At 39.1% G+C, this 15633-nt stretch overlaps 1 protein-coding gene across 2 annotated transcripts in view; it reads left to right on the forward strand.

The window, feature by feature from the left end:
* Positions 1-15633, forward strand: part of igsf21a (immunoglobin superfamily, member 21a) — a 239110-nt gene that overhangs the window by 162612 nt on the left and 60865 nt on the right. The gene's annotated exons all lie outside the window — the stretch shown is intronic.

Below are 15633 nucleotides of genomic sequence, written 5' to 3' on the forward strand. Positions count from 1 at the left end.
CTTTTACCTCAATATCACCTTGCTTGATAAGTCTTCTTTCCCACAAAGCGATCCCCCTAAAAATAGTTTCTTGCTTCATAGGTTGTTTTTAAGCAAGTTTGACAAAACTTATCAGACACTGTTATCCTTTATGAATCGATTCATTCACTCAAGGCGTTGCAATTAAGATTCAATTCTTTTCTCAAGAGACTAACCCAAGGGCATCAGTAGCTTGAAAAAAGGTCAACTTAAAAAGCCAGACAGGATTAAAAGAGCCAGAATGGCTCCCTAGTTTGTTATATCATTCCTGCCCTGTGGAGTAAGTATATGATTTCATTTATTTTTAGCTAGGCCCAATGTGAAAGAGGTTTTTGTAACTACAGGGAAATGCATAGATGTGAGCTCACCTGTCTGTCATTCATAGCCTATCGGCTATCCTTTTATACATTTATTTTGTGATCTATATTTTTTTTTATTATTTGCGCCCACAGTCTATCCCCTGTGTGCGCTGTATCAAAAATATTTAATTATGTCGAATCCCTCAAAACTGTTATGATGCATAGCTCACCAGAAGGGATCTCTCGTAATACCAAGGCCTGAAAAACACAAAGCATATGAGTTTATCATTTCTTTCAGATTTTCCCAAAAACCTACAGACAGGAAAATAGTAATATGACATTTTATTTTCTCACACTGGCTGCTTTTATGGAATTTGGAAGCTAAATTCAATACACAGCATGCATGGTTTGAAGACGTGTGTGTTCATTTTTTACGAGAGTCGTTAATTTGTCCCTATTCCTTTGCAGAATGTATGGCTTGCTTCAAAATGCCTCCACTAATAACACATGCATTACAATGGTGTCATTGTGTGAACACTCTTGTGCTTTGAAATATGAGTAAGCATTTATTTCATATTTCCATGCAGAGCATAAGCAACTCCCACACAGATGTGAATGTCATTTGGTCATTCGATCTTTCCAGTGTCACGCGTTGGAGGGTGGAAAGTTGCGGGTATTTCCAAAAGTGATACTGAGTACTTTGCAATGTGGTCTTAGCTTTGTGAGATTTGACACTCATCCGTTGGGCCGCACAAAGGACTGGGAGACAGGCAACCGATTTATGGGGAGAGAAGAAATACAGCTTTAGGAGGCCCTGAAAGCAGCCCGTGGCCATGGATCGAATGGATTTTTTTTTTTCTCAGTGTGCCCATTTTTTAAACTCAAAATGAGTAGGGGAAGCTGAAGGGCAAATTGAAGTGGGAAATTCCTAGTACATCAGGACTCATATTGTGTCCTTTCAAAATTTATCAAATTAGGAGTAGGAACGGAGCGCGTGCATTGATTGTGTTAATGTCTGATCTGAAATAGTCCTGCTGGGATTTGGAGATTTGCGATGATCTCTTTGGCGTAATACAAGAAAGTTGCTTTTTACATGTTCAGTCTTAATATTAGTGTATTAGAAACCAGAACTGTGAATGATAACCAACACACGGGCAAGTCTGCCCCCAAATAGTTCAGTTCTTGAAGGAAAGGTGTTGTTGGGTTAATTGCTAATTTACAAAAGCAGTCTCAAAAAATGATTTAATTGAGGTTGAGGAATTTACATATTCAGGTATTTCAAAGGGCAGAAAATAGAATTCGCTGTGATGGATATAGCAACAAAAGTGAAAGCTTGAAAGGGAAATGTAACAGCTTTAGAAAAATGAAATGCCAGCATGCTGATTCGGCTTTATTTAAGGAATTAACCACTAATTGGTGTTCCCTGGTTAACTCCTTTTTCTTCCTGTCCGTCTACATCTTATCAGTAGCAGTAATTGTACCATTGGGAGCTCGTTCACAAACATTTTGGCTTCTTGAGTTAAAGATTTGATATGGGCCACATTTTCTCATTGCAAGTGCCGTATTTACATCTCCATATCCGAGGAGGTTAGGTTCTCGGTTTTATCTGTGTGTAAGATTGTCAGCAGGATTAAGGAAAAAAATAAATCTAACAGGTTTTTCCTGAAACTTGGTGGACGGGTTTAGCCGTGAGCCAAGAAAGAACTCATTCAATTTTTGACGTTGTGTTGAATCATGGGGCGGATACACAAATTATTTTTTTCATTTTAGTTAACAATGAGTGAGAATGCGTTTTCACAGGAGCAGCTTCCTTATAAATAACACACTTATAGCAGCTTGGCTTGAAAGATAATAGACTTTCTAAGACTATGTAGTCACACAATCCATCTTTTTTTTCCCCTTATTTACTAAGCTGGTGCAGTGCTGTGGAGAACTGGACGTAATTGACTACTGTCTCACCGTCACAGCACACCAGGGAGAAATGTAATGGAGCCAAATCAATAGTCAATTAAGCAATGTATACTTTGTCATATTTCTGGTTTCAAAAAGAGAGCAAGAAAGACTCAAGAGGGCACAACAGTCAAAGCCTCAGTATGGGGAAAGGCTCTGTGTGCATACAGAACCAAGATCAATAAACCTCACAAACTAAAGTAGCTGGTGGAAGTGACACAGCGCCTGCCAATTTAGTCATTTGCCAACCTGCCAAATATGGGCGTAGTCCATATTTGGCAGGTCGGCGAATGTTGATTTCAAGCCGGTGGCATGACACGTGGCACTGGCATGGACTGAAGTGGGCAGGTGTTGCCTGTGTGGGACCATAGAGACCTAAAATCTTCCAAAATTAGACAGCCAACCACTGAAAAGAATAGTGCCTGCTCCTAAAAATAATTGCATGCACACAAAAATTACATGAATTGCAATATTGTCCTAAGAGAAAAAAGACAGATGGAAATCAGTAGGGTCCCTGTTCAGTGCTGAGTTGAGTGTAGATTATTTTAAGCATTGCAATTGTGCAATATGATTTAACCATTAAACTTTATCTACTTATTATACTATACTATGCTGGGACGCAATAATAGACTAAATCCAGACCCAAAAAAGCTAAAACTTGATTGATGTTGAAGCAGATGGAAACTATTTGAGATTTAGGTGTGTAATAGAGAATGCAGCTTCATTAAAAAAAAAAAAAAAAGATCTGAGGACTCCACCACTGTATCTTGGCAGTATATCAGTGATAAAGTCGGGGGCACGTCTATGCATAGATTAATTGCCAAAAGTACCGGGATCTTAAAAATCTATGCTAAGACTAATTGGAGTTGCAGCGAGAAGCAAGTGCAAATGCTTCAGAACAGGATTTAGAACAGGAGTGATGTGAGCTCTTTCCTTTGTTCCAGTTAAAGCCTTGGCAACAGCATTTGGAATTAGCTTTAATTGATTTATAGACATTTTGGAGAAAGCTCAGAGCTGTTTCTTACAAATAGTTAAGCCCCTTTGTACGAACAAAATGGACATGCTGTTCTGTAGTTTTCCTTAAATGATAGAATGGTGTTTCTGGATGTTCTTACATGCCACTTAAAGTGGCCATCTTCTCTGGCAACACAAATGGCCTACATCCTAGCAGTCATGTGACTTCATGCCAGGAAATCATGTGACTGCCCTATGTATTAAGACCAGAGTTACTTCCTTTGCACACTAAGCAACTTAACCCTTGTGTTGTCTTCTCGTCAAAATTGAAAATCAACACTTTTTGTTTTTAACTTTTTTTACGTTTTTGTCCCTTTTTTAACACTTTTTTTAACACGTTTTATTTGTCACTTTTTTTGACATTTTCATCACTACATAACACTAACCTATTAACTAGTTTTATAGTTATTTTCTGAATGTATGGTCAATAAACCTCATTTATAGGAAATTATACCTAATGTTGGAGTTAGAAAAGCATGAATTAGGAATTATTTAGACTAAAATTAAAGGAATGGATGTTGATGGATGATCACAGACTGGAATATGTCAACTTTTACTCAATACTATTTCAAAACCACTTCAACTTTTTTTTCCAAATGCTATAAAATTTAATAAGACGCCCCAAAATTAATGAAAGTAGAGATTTGTACTTGCCAAAGAGCGTTGTGTGGAATCAATCATGTTATTTTGGGTAATTACAATTGCGTAGTTCAAAAAAGAACATTGATATAAGTTAACGGGTCAAATTGACCTGAGGACAACATGATGGTTAATATGTTGTCTCTCAAAAGACAAAAAGCAACAGGTGTTTTGCAGAGAGCACAGAAACTGCTACTAAATGGAATAATACGACACGTTCATTTCACTCTGGATGTCTTGAAACAAAAGGATAATCAATTACATCAGAACTTGGCTATGAAACTACCAAAGGATTTCTTTTACAGAAGACGGCTGGCTTTGTACAACAGGGACGGCTGGTTCAACACACCAGAAGCAAGGAGAGACAAATCAAGAAGTTTGACGCGTTATGTTCACATGCTCAAGGTTTTAGCCAGAGCACATGTGCAGACAAACAAAGGGGGAGTGAAGCAAATCTGACAAATAGGTTAAAAACTTGTCTGTGGTAGACATGATCACTGTAACTGAATCAGCCATCCGTAACAATAAGATCCCTGAGGATGAAGCCGAACAGCTTCGGGCTCAAGTTGCTAACTCTCTTTTGAATGCTAAACCCCAACCACCTAATCTCAGTTGACATGAGACAAAGGTCCTGGCATTGCTCAGCAAGGAGGAGAACATCCCCGTCCTACCGGCAGACAAGGGGAGAGGCACAGTGGTTTTGAACGCAGAGGATTATTGCTCTAGGGTAACCACCCTCTTGAGTGACACATATGAGATCTTAAAGAAAAATCCCACTATTAAATACAAGAAACAGGTTATCATTTGTTCACAAACACTGGAAAAACAAGGAGTGGTTGATGGCAGCCTACATTACCGCTTGTATCCAGGAGATACCATGCCATGTTGGTATGGTTTACCAAAAACACATAAGGAAAACTATCCCCTCAGACCAATCGTCAGCAGTATTAACTCTGTCACGTACAAAATTGCTCAATGCCTGGCCGCTATAGTAGCACCACTGGTTGGCAACCCATTATCCTCACATACAGAATTCCAAGGACTTTGTGGACAAGGTCTCATCAGAGGCAGATGAAACCATGGTGGCATCACATTCATGCCAATTACCTTGGATGTAGAGACTGGGAAGGAACGATTGTGCCATGACCACACTTTGCAAGACAGAACACAACTCAATACAGATCAGGTGGGCTTATTGTTGGAGCTATCGACCTATTTAAAATATAAGAATGTCTCTTATAGACATAAGCATGGCTTGGCTATGCAATGGTCTAACCCTGTTTCCCTCATTGTGGCCAACCTCTACATGGAGGGAGTGGAGAGAGACCTGCAAGGGAGTTCCTCTGAGCCACTGGTTCAGGTACGTACATGACACGTGGGTGAAAATCAAGAATTCAGCCCCTTCACAGACCATATAAGTTCAGTGGACAACATCAAGTTCACAAACTAGGATCTGGGGGAAAATAAACTCTCCTTCCTGGATTGGTGGGAATGGGGGGAGCTCCAGGTGGCATCCTCTGAAGCTGCTGGGACACCATCTTCTCTGGCAACACAAATGGACTACATCTTAGCGGTCATGTGACTTCATGCCATGAGATCATGAGACTGCCTTGTGCATAATAAGCAACTGACGGTGTTCTGATGAACACTGAAATGTCTTGTATTTTTTATTTTTAATCCAGCTCTCCATAGACAACTTCAAGTGTTATTTCCAAATCCAGTGTGTAAATGTGCTGCGCTATTGAATGTCAGCTGTGAGCACAGCTTCTTTTTCTTTGCTCTATTGGAGCAAAACAATATTGCTAATTTACAAAATAAATCTTAGTAATTTTAGGTATTTCAAAGGGCAGAAAAGGAGGTCACATTGATGACTATAGAAAAAAATAGTTAAAAATATTTTTATTTTATAGTTTAAAAAATGTTCAGAATGGTTTGAAATCCCAGGTTTTTGCTCAAAATGATTACTTTTACAAAAGTTTATCTCATTATTTGAAGTTATGGCCACACTTAAAATGAACATCCAACCTTGTAACATTACACTAGATAAATGACAGAAGATAAGGAAAGCATTATAGGTCCTCTTTAATAACATAAGAGATGCAATGCGTTATCCTCTATATCCTATAAATTACTAGTCTCCATATCTAACTCCAAAAATTTGTCAATGCAATCCAGAAACCTCCATTGTTGTTTACAGGGGGAATAATAATGTACGTTAGACAGCAGAGGGAACTGCTGGTCTACAGCATGTATGAAGAGACTTGACTCTGATCTATGCAAATAAGACACTGTGGAATATTTACTGAGGCTTGCATGCTGCCCTGATTGTCTTGACTTGAGAGCTTTGGGGCCGGCGCCCATATAACGCTTTGTTCTGGCAGAAAAGGGCTGGCACTTTCAGGGCACTGGGGAGCGTCTCATCCAAGTGCTGCTTGCGGGTTTTGTTTCAAAATGACAATAACGTTAGCTAGGTCGCTAAGTTAGCAGAGAGTTGAGGATGCCAGTGCCTTTCTGAAAGGTTCAGAGATTTTCAACTCAGTGCAAAACAAGACGCTGGGTTCAGCGCTCTTTCTCTAGGCCGCCTTACGTTCTCCTCTCATTGGAAACAATTGGAAAAAAAGTCCTACATGGACACTTAGCCTTTAAGGTTTGTGTTTGCATACCGTGTTGTCTGGGTCCCAGAGACCCGCCTGTATTCAATTGTATTTTCCGAGACCCATCCTGCACTCGTGTCCCACTACCCTCATCTCGTCCTCCAGGGTCCCTGGGACCTAATGGATGAGGCGGGATTGTGGAGAACATATATATATATATATATATATATATATATATATATATATAAAAATATATATATACACTCACATCGCATAAAAATAAACAAGTGTTGACGGCAGTTGACATGAAATGAAAAAAAGGCCCCGGGGACCCCCGAAGCGCAGCACCAGGCTAATGCAATATGTAAATAAAAAAACAAGTCCCTGTGACATGAAGGACAACACAAGGGATACAGTACAATTTCCATTTTTTTATGAAGAAAGTTTACACTTTATGATAGGCGAACCATTTTCAAAACACACTATAGTTTATATGATAATGTTGTGCATTTGCACACCACAGTATCATACATTTGACAAAAAATGAAGCAGACCCAATATTCATTAATAGATTTCCCATTGCAAGCTAGTGTCAAGTAAGAATTTACTGAAATTACCCAAAACCAAATGCTACCTGAGGGAATTTCAATCTAAAAACAGGTTTTGTTTTAAAGAATGTTTAGCTGTAAATTGTACAATATTTGTAATGTTCTTTAAGGTTTTTAGCAGTTTTGGAGACAACCACAGTGACTCATACCATTAGCAAGCTTTAAAGCATTTATCAAACAGTCAATATGAATTCTTAAGGCAACTTTTACACATTTACACAATGAGGCACACAACTGTGGCAGGGCAGGCAGTCTCCAGTCATGCTTTTGTACCCATATTCATATTTACTGAATACCTTGAACTCAACAAATGTAATGGAACCAGGATTCAGCTTTTTTTCCTACTGTACGCACACACTTTAGCTGGTGAAATAAAAGCGTGAATCAATGTTCCGCAGTCAAACACTGTACTATTTTGTACAAGCCCACAAAATAGTATCGTTTCACGTATGCCATCTGTGGATGTGGAATTGTATTTTTCCCGGTCCACAGGGTAGCAAGACGCAAGGCTATTCGCATATTTTTGTACACTTCAATGCTAAAAGGTTTGCTAGATAGAATGATCCTATTGACATTTGTCTGGTGGACACTCCACGTTCAAATCAATTTTATTTACATAGCGCCAAATCACAACAGCAGTTATCTCATTGTGCTTTTCATAAAAGAGCAGACCGTACTCTGTGATGTTGTTGGACCACATGAAGCGACAGGCCTACCATAGTATTCTCAGGCCTACAGTTTAATTTCTGGTAATGGAGTCAGGCTCCAATATGTAGGGATGCTTGAGTCTGGCTGGCATGAAGCTATGTCATTCTGTATGATTTCAAGTGGAATAGGCTGGTTATTCTAAAGATTTTTGCCATTGTGGACTCATGTTGTTGGAATGTGTGTTGTTTTTGGCTGAGGAAATAAGCAGGGGACACACTGCACGCTCAAGTGCCGTGAAGCCACGTAGCCATGATGCCTGCGTGTGTCGATTCCAGTCCCGGTTTATCTTTTCCTAACCACAACTGTCCCGTTGTTGTAGCACGTCCCGCATGGGGTGGTGCCTCTGCCGCCGCGTGGCCTTTCATTTCCCCGTTGTTGCGTCCAGCAGAGACCGCGGATGGTGTCCCGGCGGCCGCCTTTCCACATCTGTGTGTCACACTCTGTCTGTCCTTCAGCGTTTTATTTTGAAATTTGGTTTACTGTGCAAAGTATCCAGCTGCACTGTGGCCTTCCTGTATGTAATTACCTGCCTGGCTGGACACATTCGCTTGTGGAAGAAATCGAGGAGACGCTGAAACGATTATGCAATGCTCGGGCCGTCGCCCTCCACTCCTGATCCCAGCCGGTGTGGCCGGACAGATTGAATAACACGGGCGCCGAAATGAAAAATGGCTCCGCTTTGCGGCGCTTCTGCGCACAGTGTGTTTTGGCTTTTAGTAGATGTTTAATAAGATCTTTAGGCAGCCTCAATCTCTGTTCTGATCTTGGATAATTCAATCTGTTACAGAGCAAACTGTTGAAATTGTCATGGGCCAAAAGCAGATTTGAGTTAAGAACTGATATAAAATCTTAATGTGGGCTGGCGGATGGTGGAAAATCTGTCTTTCAAACCAAACAGACAAACCAGGCAGCAAATTCCTCACTGCAGCAGCCAGAGACAACACAAAATCATCTTTCTTGAATAATGCATGCTTGAGGATTTTCCATACTCTCATCATGTGAGCAGTGGCGAAATGCTGCTAAATAAAACTGAATGTGTATCATACTTAACGTTTCCAGGAGAGTGGTTGATGCCCAATTTTCTAAACATGCAAAGAAAATATCGTCTTGTAATGCACATTGTCTGACATGTTAAGAGCTGCCAGAACGAAAGCTTGCTACAGAGCTGAGGCTCCACCTTAATCAAATTATGGCATAATGGAAAGTAGGTGCAGAGATATCTCCAACCACACGTGTGCCAAATTCAATATGTTTGTCAGATTGCCCCTGAACAGAGTAACAGTGCTCCATAAATGATTCCTGGTTCCATATAATGAAGACTCTCTCAGCTGGCTCTTGCTGCTGGCTGTGACTATGCCCGAGAGCCCATTCTCACTTGTTCCATATCCTATTGTGACTGAATGACTGTGGAATAGAAACAGACTCACAGCCTGACTTACAATTATAGCTGGACTGGTTCTGTTAGGACTCAAGAGGTTGTCTCTGTCCCTGATATGAGGACATACACAGCCAGATCTGTTAACTCTGTTAAAATTATGTGTTTTCCTCCTCAAGGGTGAGACTGTGTGGGAGTCAGAGTAAGTTCCAATTTTAAATCAACACTGGATCATACTGGATAGAAAACTGACGTTGCATCGCTCACTGTGGGTTCAGATTTAGAAGATCATAGGGAGTATCATATCGATGGATTTAACATGTGGTTCAGCGACACTGTCCCCCCCCAAAAAAAAACCATAGGTCGTTTGAACAAGCACAATTACGACCCATATTTCCATTGGGAGCAAAGTAGGAAGTCATGCAACGTTTAATGGTTGACAGGAACATTCATAAATGGCTCAAACAAACACACAACACACATGGTGGTTGTGTCGGTTTGAAAATAACGATTCTTCAATTGATTCCACTGTTATAGACCAATTTCAAATAACGGAATGAAATCAGGAGAGTCTGGGTTGTCTTTAGATGTGAGATTGTGTCAAAATTTGGACTTTTCAAAGTCATCTAGTGAATGTTAGGCACTAATTTAACTTTACTTAAAGGTTGAATGACATGGGGCTCTTTTGATGCTTTTATATAGACCTTAGTGGTCCCCTAATACTGTATCTGAAGTCTCTTTTATATAGACCTTAGTGGTCCCCTAATACCGTATGTGGAGTCTCATTTTTATAGATCTTAGTGGTCCCCTAATACTGTATCTGAAGTCTCTTTTATGTAGACCTTAGTGGTCCCTAATACCGTATCTTGAGTTTCTTTTATATAGACCTTAGTGGTCCCCTAACACTGTATCTGAAGTCTCTTTTATATAGACCTTAGTGGTCCCCTAATACTGTATCTGAAGTTTCTTTTTCTATAGACCTTAGTGGTCCCTAATACTGTATCTGAAGTCTCTTTTATATAGACCTTAGTGGTCCCTAATACTGTATCTGAAGTCTCTTTATATAGACCTTAGTGGTCCCCTAACACCATGTATTAAGTCTCGTTTATACAGACCTTAGTGGTCCCCTAATACTGTATCTGAAGTCTCTTTCCCAAAGTTCAGCCTTGGTGCAAAATTCCAGCCACTTAAGGCATCCAGTCCCAGTATGACCTTTCCTTAGTGTGTGCCATTTCTGAGTCTGTAGCTTTTGAGGAGAAGAGCGGGGGGACAAGGTGGAGGTTGGGGGTGTGGCTTTGACCAACTGCCACTTTGCTCATTTGAAAGCCATAATGTCTCTCTCTCTCATGTGTGGGCCAAATTCTCTGGGCGGGCAAAGCAGAGAAAGGGGACTCAACATAATATTCCGGATTGGCCCATCTAAACTTTAATTTTCTCAAAGGCAGAGCTGGATACCCCGGGCTTGGTTTACAACTATCATCATTTCTAGCCACTAGGGGGCCATAGGCAGGCTGGGGGAATGCATATTAATGTTAAAAAATGTTATGAAGTGAAATTGTAATGTAATGGGGCCTCAAACAAAACTATGTCTACACCACAGTTGTAATTACATCATATACCGAAAAGATTTTAACCCAAACCACAATCTTTTTCTAAACCTAACCAAGTAGTTTAACTTAACATTAAAACCACAACTGTTCTGTTTAAGTATGGGGACATAAAACACTCCTTTGGGTCACATTTCCTGGTCTTGAAGGAAAGGAATCTAAAATGATCCGATTGTATCCAAGAATTGAGGCCATAATGGAGTTTTCTGTTCTTTAGCGAGAAACCTGGTCCAATTTTGGCCATGTGAGTTGTGATTTGACCAAAAAAAAACGTAAAACAAAATGGCAACCAGATGACTTCTGGCACCAGTCCCACCACCTTGCACTAATCCATTTGCTTCTCTTCTCTTCATCAGTTTGCAATAAAAAACGTTTTCCTGTGTTTCTGCATCCATATTGTGCAACTGATTTGTTTACTTTGCATTCATATTATCAGTATTTTTTTTCCCCCAATGGGACAGTCAATGCTAGATTATAAATAGTATAATTGCCCCGTGTCACCGCTTAATTGGTTAAGTGACTTCCCCCATGTGGTCAGTCACTGTATGTCCGTTTCCAGCTCACGGGAAGCACAATGTAGCAGCAGTTTTCTGGCTTTTGTGACTCTTTAAATTGACTTTTCCCAGTAATTTCTCATTTTCACACGAGGAACCATGAATCATTGTCATCTTTTTGACAACGTTGCCCTTGATTTTCTTTTCTCTTTCAAAAGCCATATTATTATTGCCCAGACTATAGTTACACACGGCATATCAACATAATACTGCAAGCCTGAAAGACACGAGAGCTTGTATAGCGCTAATCTCAACCATTTGGGGCTCTAATGAATCCGCTCCGGTCACTTTACAACAAGAGATTTTGGGGGGGGTGGTGAATGTGAAATCTGAGCCTGAAAATAAATAATTATAACATGCATGTCCATGGTCCTACATACACACTTACACACACCAACATACTGACAGATAGTTCTTCTACAAACACTGTATTCTGCAAATGCCTGCACACATTTGCATGGAATACATTCACACACAAATACAAACACACTTGAGCAGACCAAACTCCAGGCTGAATCAGAGCAATTTCCCGGGTGAATCAGAGCAATCTGGTCATCGTAATTATAGCGTGCTCTATGGGAAATTGGTGAGGTCCTAAAGGAAAGCTGTAATCAAAACCTCAGGCAGCGGGGTGCTGCGATGAAGTGGCTCTCTACATGTGCAGTTAATATGAAATTTGCAAATGCATGACCCTTGAATGCAGTTTGCACCAGGCATGAGGTCAGTCCTAGTCTTTTTTACGTCTCTATGTCTTCTCACATGGAGAGGAACATTGCCCGTCCCCTGCCGGGGAATATTGGGAACTGGATCATTATGCAAAGAATCTGAAGCGGCAGGTGTAGTGCAGCATGGAACAATTGCTTAACCTGCCTTTAACAAGGTCCAAACCCCATAAATCAAACCCCAGAACCATGACTTTATAGTTCATCCCATTTTTGTCCTCATTTTACTCCTGGATTTACTACATAGCATGAAGCTGAATGGAATATAACATCAGCTTTTATTATTATTATTATTATTATGGATAGACCATGCAGGCACAAAACGAGGCATGCATCGCCTCTTAACAAGGCTTTTATTTTGTCATTGTCAGTGTCACAAGTGCTTCACCCAGTTCTCAGCTTTTGCTTTCAGTGTTACAAAGCCGGCCAATCCAATGACTGTCATCATCCTTGGAACGTCAATGAAATGTCTAACTAGTTTAGCAATTAAAGGCATCCTTGAAACAAAACCCCATCATGTCTTGAAGCGAAAGCTCCAGATTTAATTGAGAACGTTTGCCAATCTGCTGTGTGAAATAGCTCAAGTAGAAAATGGGATTTTTGGCTGCATTTATGTGACGCAATTAGCTTCCATGGAATGGAATGACGAATTCTCTAAACTGCCATAGTTAAAAATGGAGGAAAAAATGAGAAATATAGTCCGGAAACAATTCATCAGCATTGTAAAAGATGCCCAAAGATATGTACTTTTGGTTCAAACATATTCAGGACTAAATACTTGGTAATGTTTTTGTTGTTGATGCGTTACAGAACATGAAATTAATCATCAAAAGTTTAGAGAAGTTGAAAAAAGAGGGAAGTCAAGTACACCAGAATGTTAGTCATCATTTTCTAGATTAAAAAGATTTCCTTGCTAAGGGAGCTCAATTTTGTTTTGAAATGAAAGATGTTTTCCTACATCTAGCACGTGAATCTAGTATTTTCGACGGCCAATATAAGAAGCCATGCATTCATGAATATTTAGGAATTGGAAGATGTAATATGTCACCATGGAGTAGTCAAATGTCAGTTCCATGCTTATGACGGATTTAAATTGGTATCACATGTAAAAATAAAAAAATAAAGCTGAGATTGATTCATGCATTCATGCATTTATTTGCTCACGCACCTATGCATTTATGCATGATTCGTTCATTTTTTTTGTATTTCAAATTCTTTTTAATAGCAAAGCTAAAATTACAGTTTTTTCTGACTCGAGCTAGAAATAAAGTAACACATTTTTTCATTTTCTTTTCTTTTCTCAAGCTGTTAATCAAAGTGATTATTGATATCTTGGACTGTTTTGACGAAAGCTTTTTCATTAAACCGTTCCTGAGCGTAATCCACTGTAAATAGGTGTATTTATCTTGGGCTTCCGATTTGAATCGCGTTAGCGCGTCGCGTAATCGCGTCTGACACAGACAAACAAACAAAAAGATAAGATCAACAAAACGGTTCTGTGATTACGGAGGAAAGTGCCTGGATCAACCGGCACGGTTTAGTCCTTTGAGAAATTAAATCTACTTTGATTTGTGGATTTTATCTTTTTGTGAGGAGTGTGAACGTCAGTCATAATATTTGCTGGGCCCAGTCAATATTGATACAGTAGATGCACCACAATAATGTAGTTGTGGAAATACAGGTGCACCAAGAATCCTTCTTTGATGCACATAACGAAATATAGCCTATCAAAACACCATGGTGTGGTCATAATAATGCACTTAAAAAAAAAATCTTCCCCATCTACATTTGATTCCTAACATGCTGTTTTTTAAGCTAAAAATAAAATAAAAAAACAGAACAAATTGGTTTTAAATATAAGACTGATACAGTAGGATTGGATTTAAACTGTTTAATAATTTCTTTTGGAATTTATGTCACGTGCCGTGTTGTGTCATGTGTATTCTCTGCAGGTGTGTGTGTATTCGCTGCAGGTGTGTGTGATTTTCTGCAGGTGTGTGTGTATTCGCTGCAGGTGTGTGTGATTCTCTGCAGGTGTGTGCTGCTGATGACAGGCCAGCAGCTGAGGCTGATCAGCACATGTGAAAAAAACGTATTGGAGTTTAGAGATTAATGTCAAAATTCTGCCTTTTTTTTGTCAGAAATCTGCCTTTTGTTTTCAGAATTCTGGCTTTAAACTCCGAACTCATTTTTTCACATGTATTTAAATATGCATATCTCAAAGTACCCCGTCTGAATTTTTTATTTTTTGTCCCAAGTATCCTTTGCACAGCACAAGGCATTTTTGCTATCAAATAGAATTTCAGAAAAAAAAAAAAAAAAACGTATGTTGAATTTCAACGTTAATCCGCTTCATTGGAAATGTTGGACATGTATGTTTGATTTGATTTGATTGAGGTGTTGCTATTTTTGTGGGAAATTGTGTCTTCATGCTTGGTCCACATTCCATTCAGGGCTTACCTTTAGCACCCTGATTCTGATTTGGCACTGGTGTGTATCTTACTCTGACCTTGGCATGTTCAGACTACACAATATTTTGTATATGTTACGATGGTCACTGGGTCAGATTAGGTGATTATGGAGTCATAAATCTGTCTGGGACTTGGCTGAGAGACGTGAAACACTACATTTACACACTACACTCAGAACTGACCTGCAAACAATAGTGGTGTGTGTAATGTTGGCTAGCGATTGTTCGGAAGAGAAAGAAGAACCCATGGCTGGCCGATATCATCGCCGATATCGGGCATTTCCCGATTTATTTGTATCGGCATTTATAATGGCCAATTAAAAAAATAAAAAATAAAATGAAATTAATTTTCATTCATCAGAAGCATTTATAATGACAACTAAATTATATTATAGCATAGTCTGTCCACCAGAGGGCAGTCTACACCGTCCCTGATGGCAACACTGATTATTTTTTTCTTTTTGTTCAAAGGACTTTAAGTTTCATATCTTAAGTTTTTTATTTTTGTACATTTTATTTAACAGAACTTTAATATATTTTGATGTCGCTCTGTTCTGAAAATAAAACAAATCAAATTACTTTAGTGAGAAGTCATAAAAAACCACAAAAAACTGTGTTTTGATGCGTGTTTCTGGATTTCTTTTTTAAATATATACAGTATATCGGCCAATATATTGGCAAATTGGATTCTTAATCAAACCTTTGTAGCGGATATTCTACTTTTTCATGTCTTTTGTCTTAGGTTAAGCATGTTTCCTTACAAAAGGAGACACGCAACATTATCAGAGCTGAATATTTGATGACTGTAGTGCATTTTATGTAGTTTTGATTTAGGTTTACAGTGGCATTTACATCTAAAAGGATTGAAAATCTAGTTGTTCAAGTTAATTCTAACACCATAGTCCATTTTAATCAAATGAAACGGAATTTCCCAACAACTACAACTGGCTAGTAAAACCAATTGTACGGAAGAGGATTAGGGCCACTGGTGAAAAATCTATGTGAGTTCTGACGCTTTTCTCAGAATTTGGATTTTTTTTCTCAGAATTAAAAAAAAGTCAGAATTCTGAGAATA

This window comes from Etheostoma spectabile, chromosome 4 (assembly GCF_008692095.1).
Source record: "Etheostoma spectabile isolate EspeVRDwgs_2016 chromosome 4, UIUC_Espe_1.0, whole genome shotgun sequence".
Classification (NCBI taxonomy): domain Eukaryota; kingdom Metazoa; phylum Chordata; class Actinopteri; order Perciformes; family Percidae; genus Etheostoma; species Etheostoma spectabile.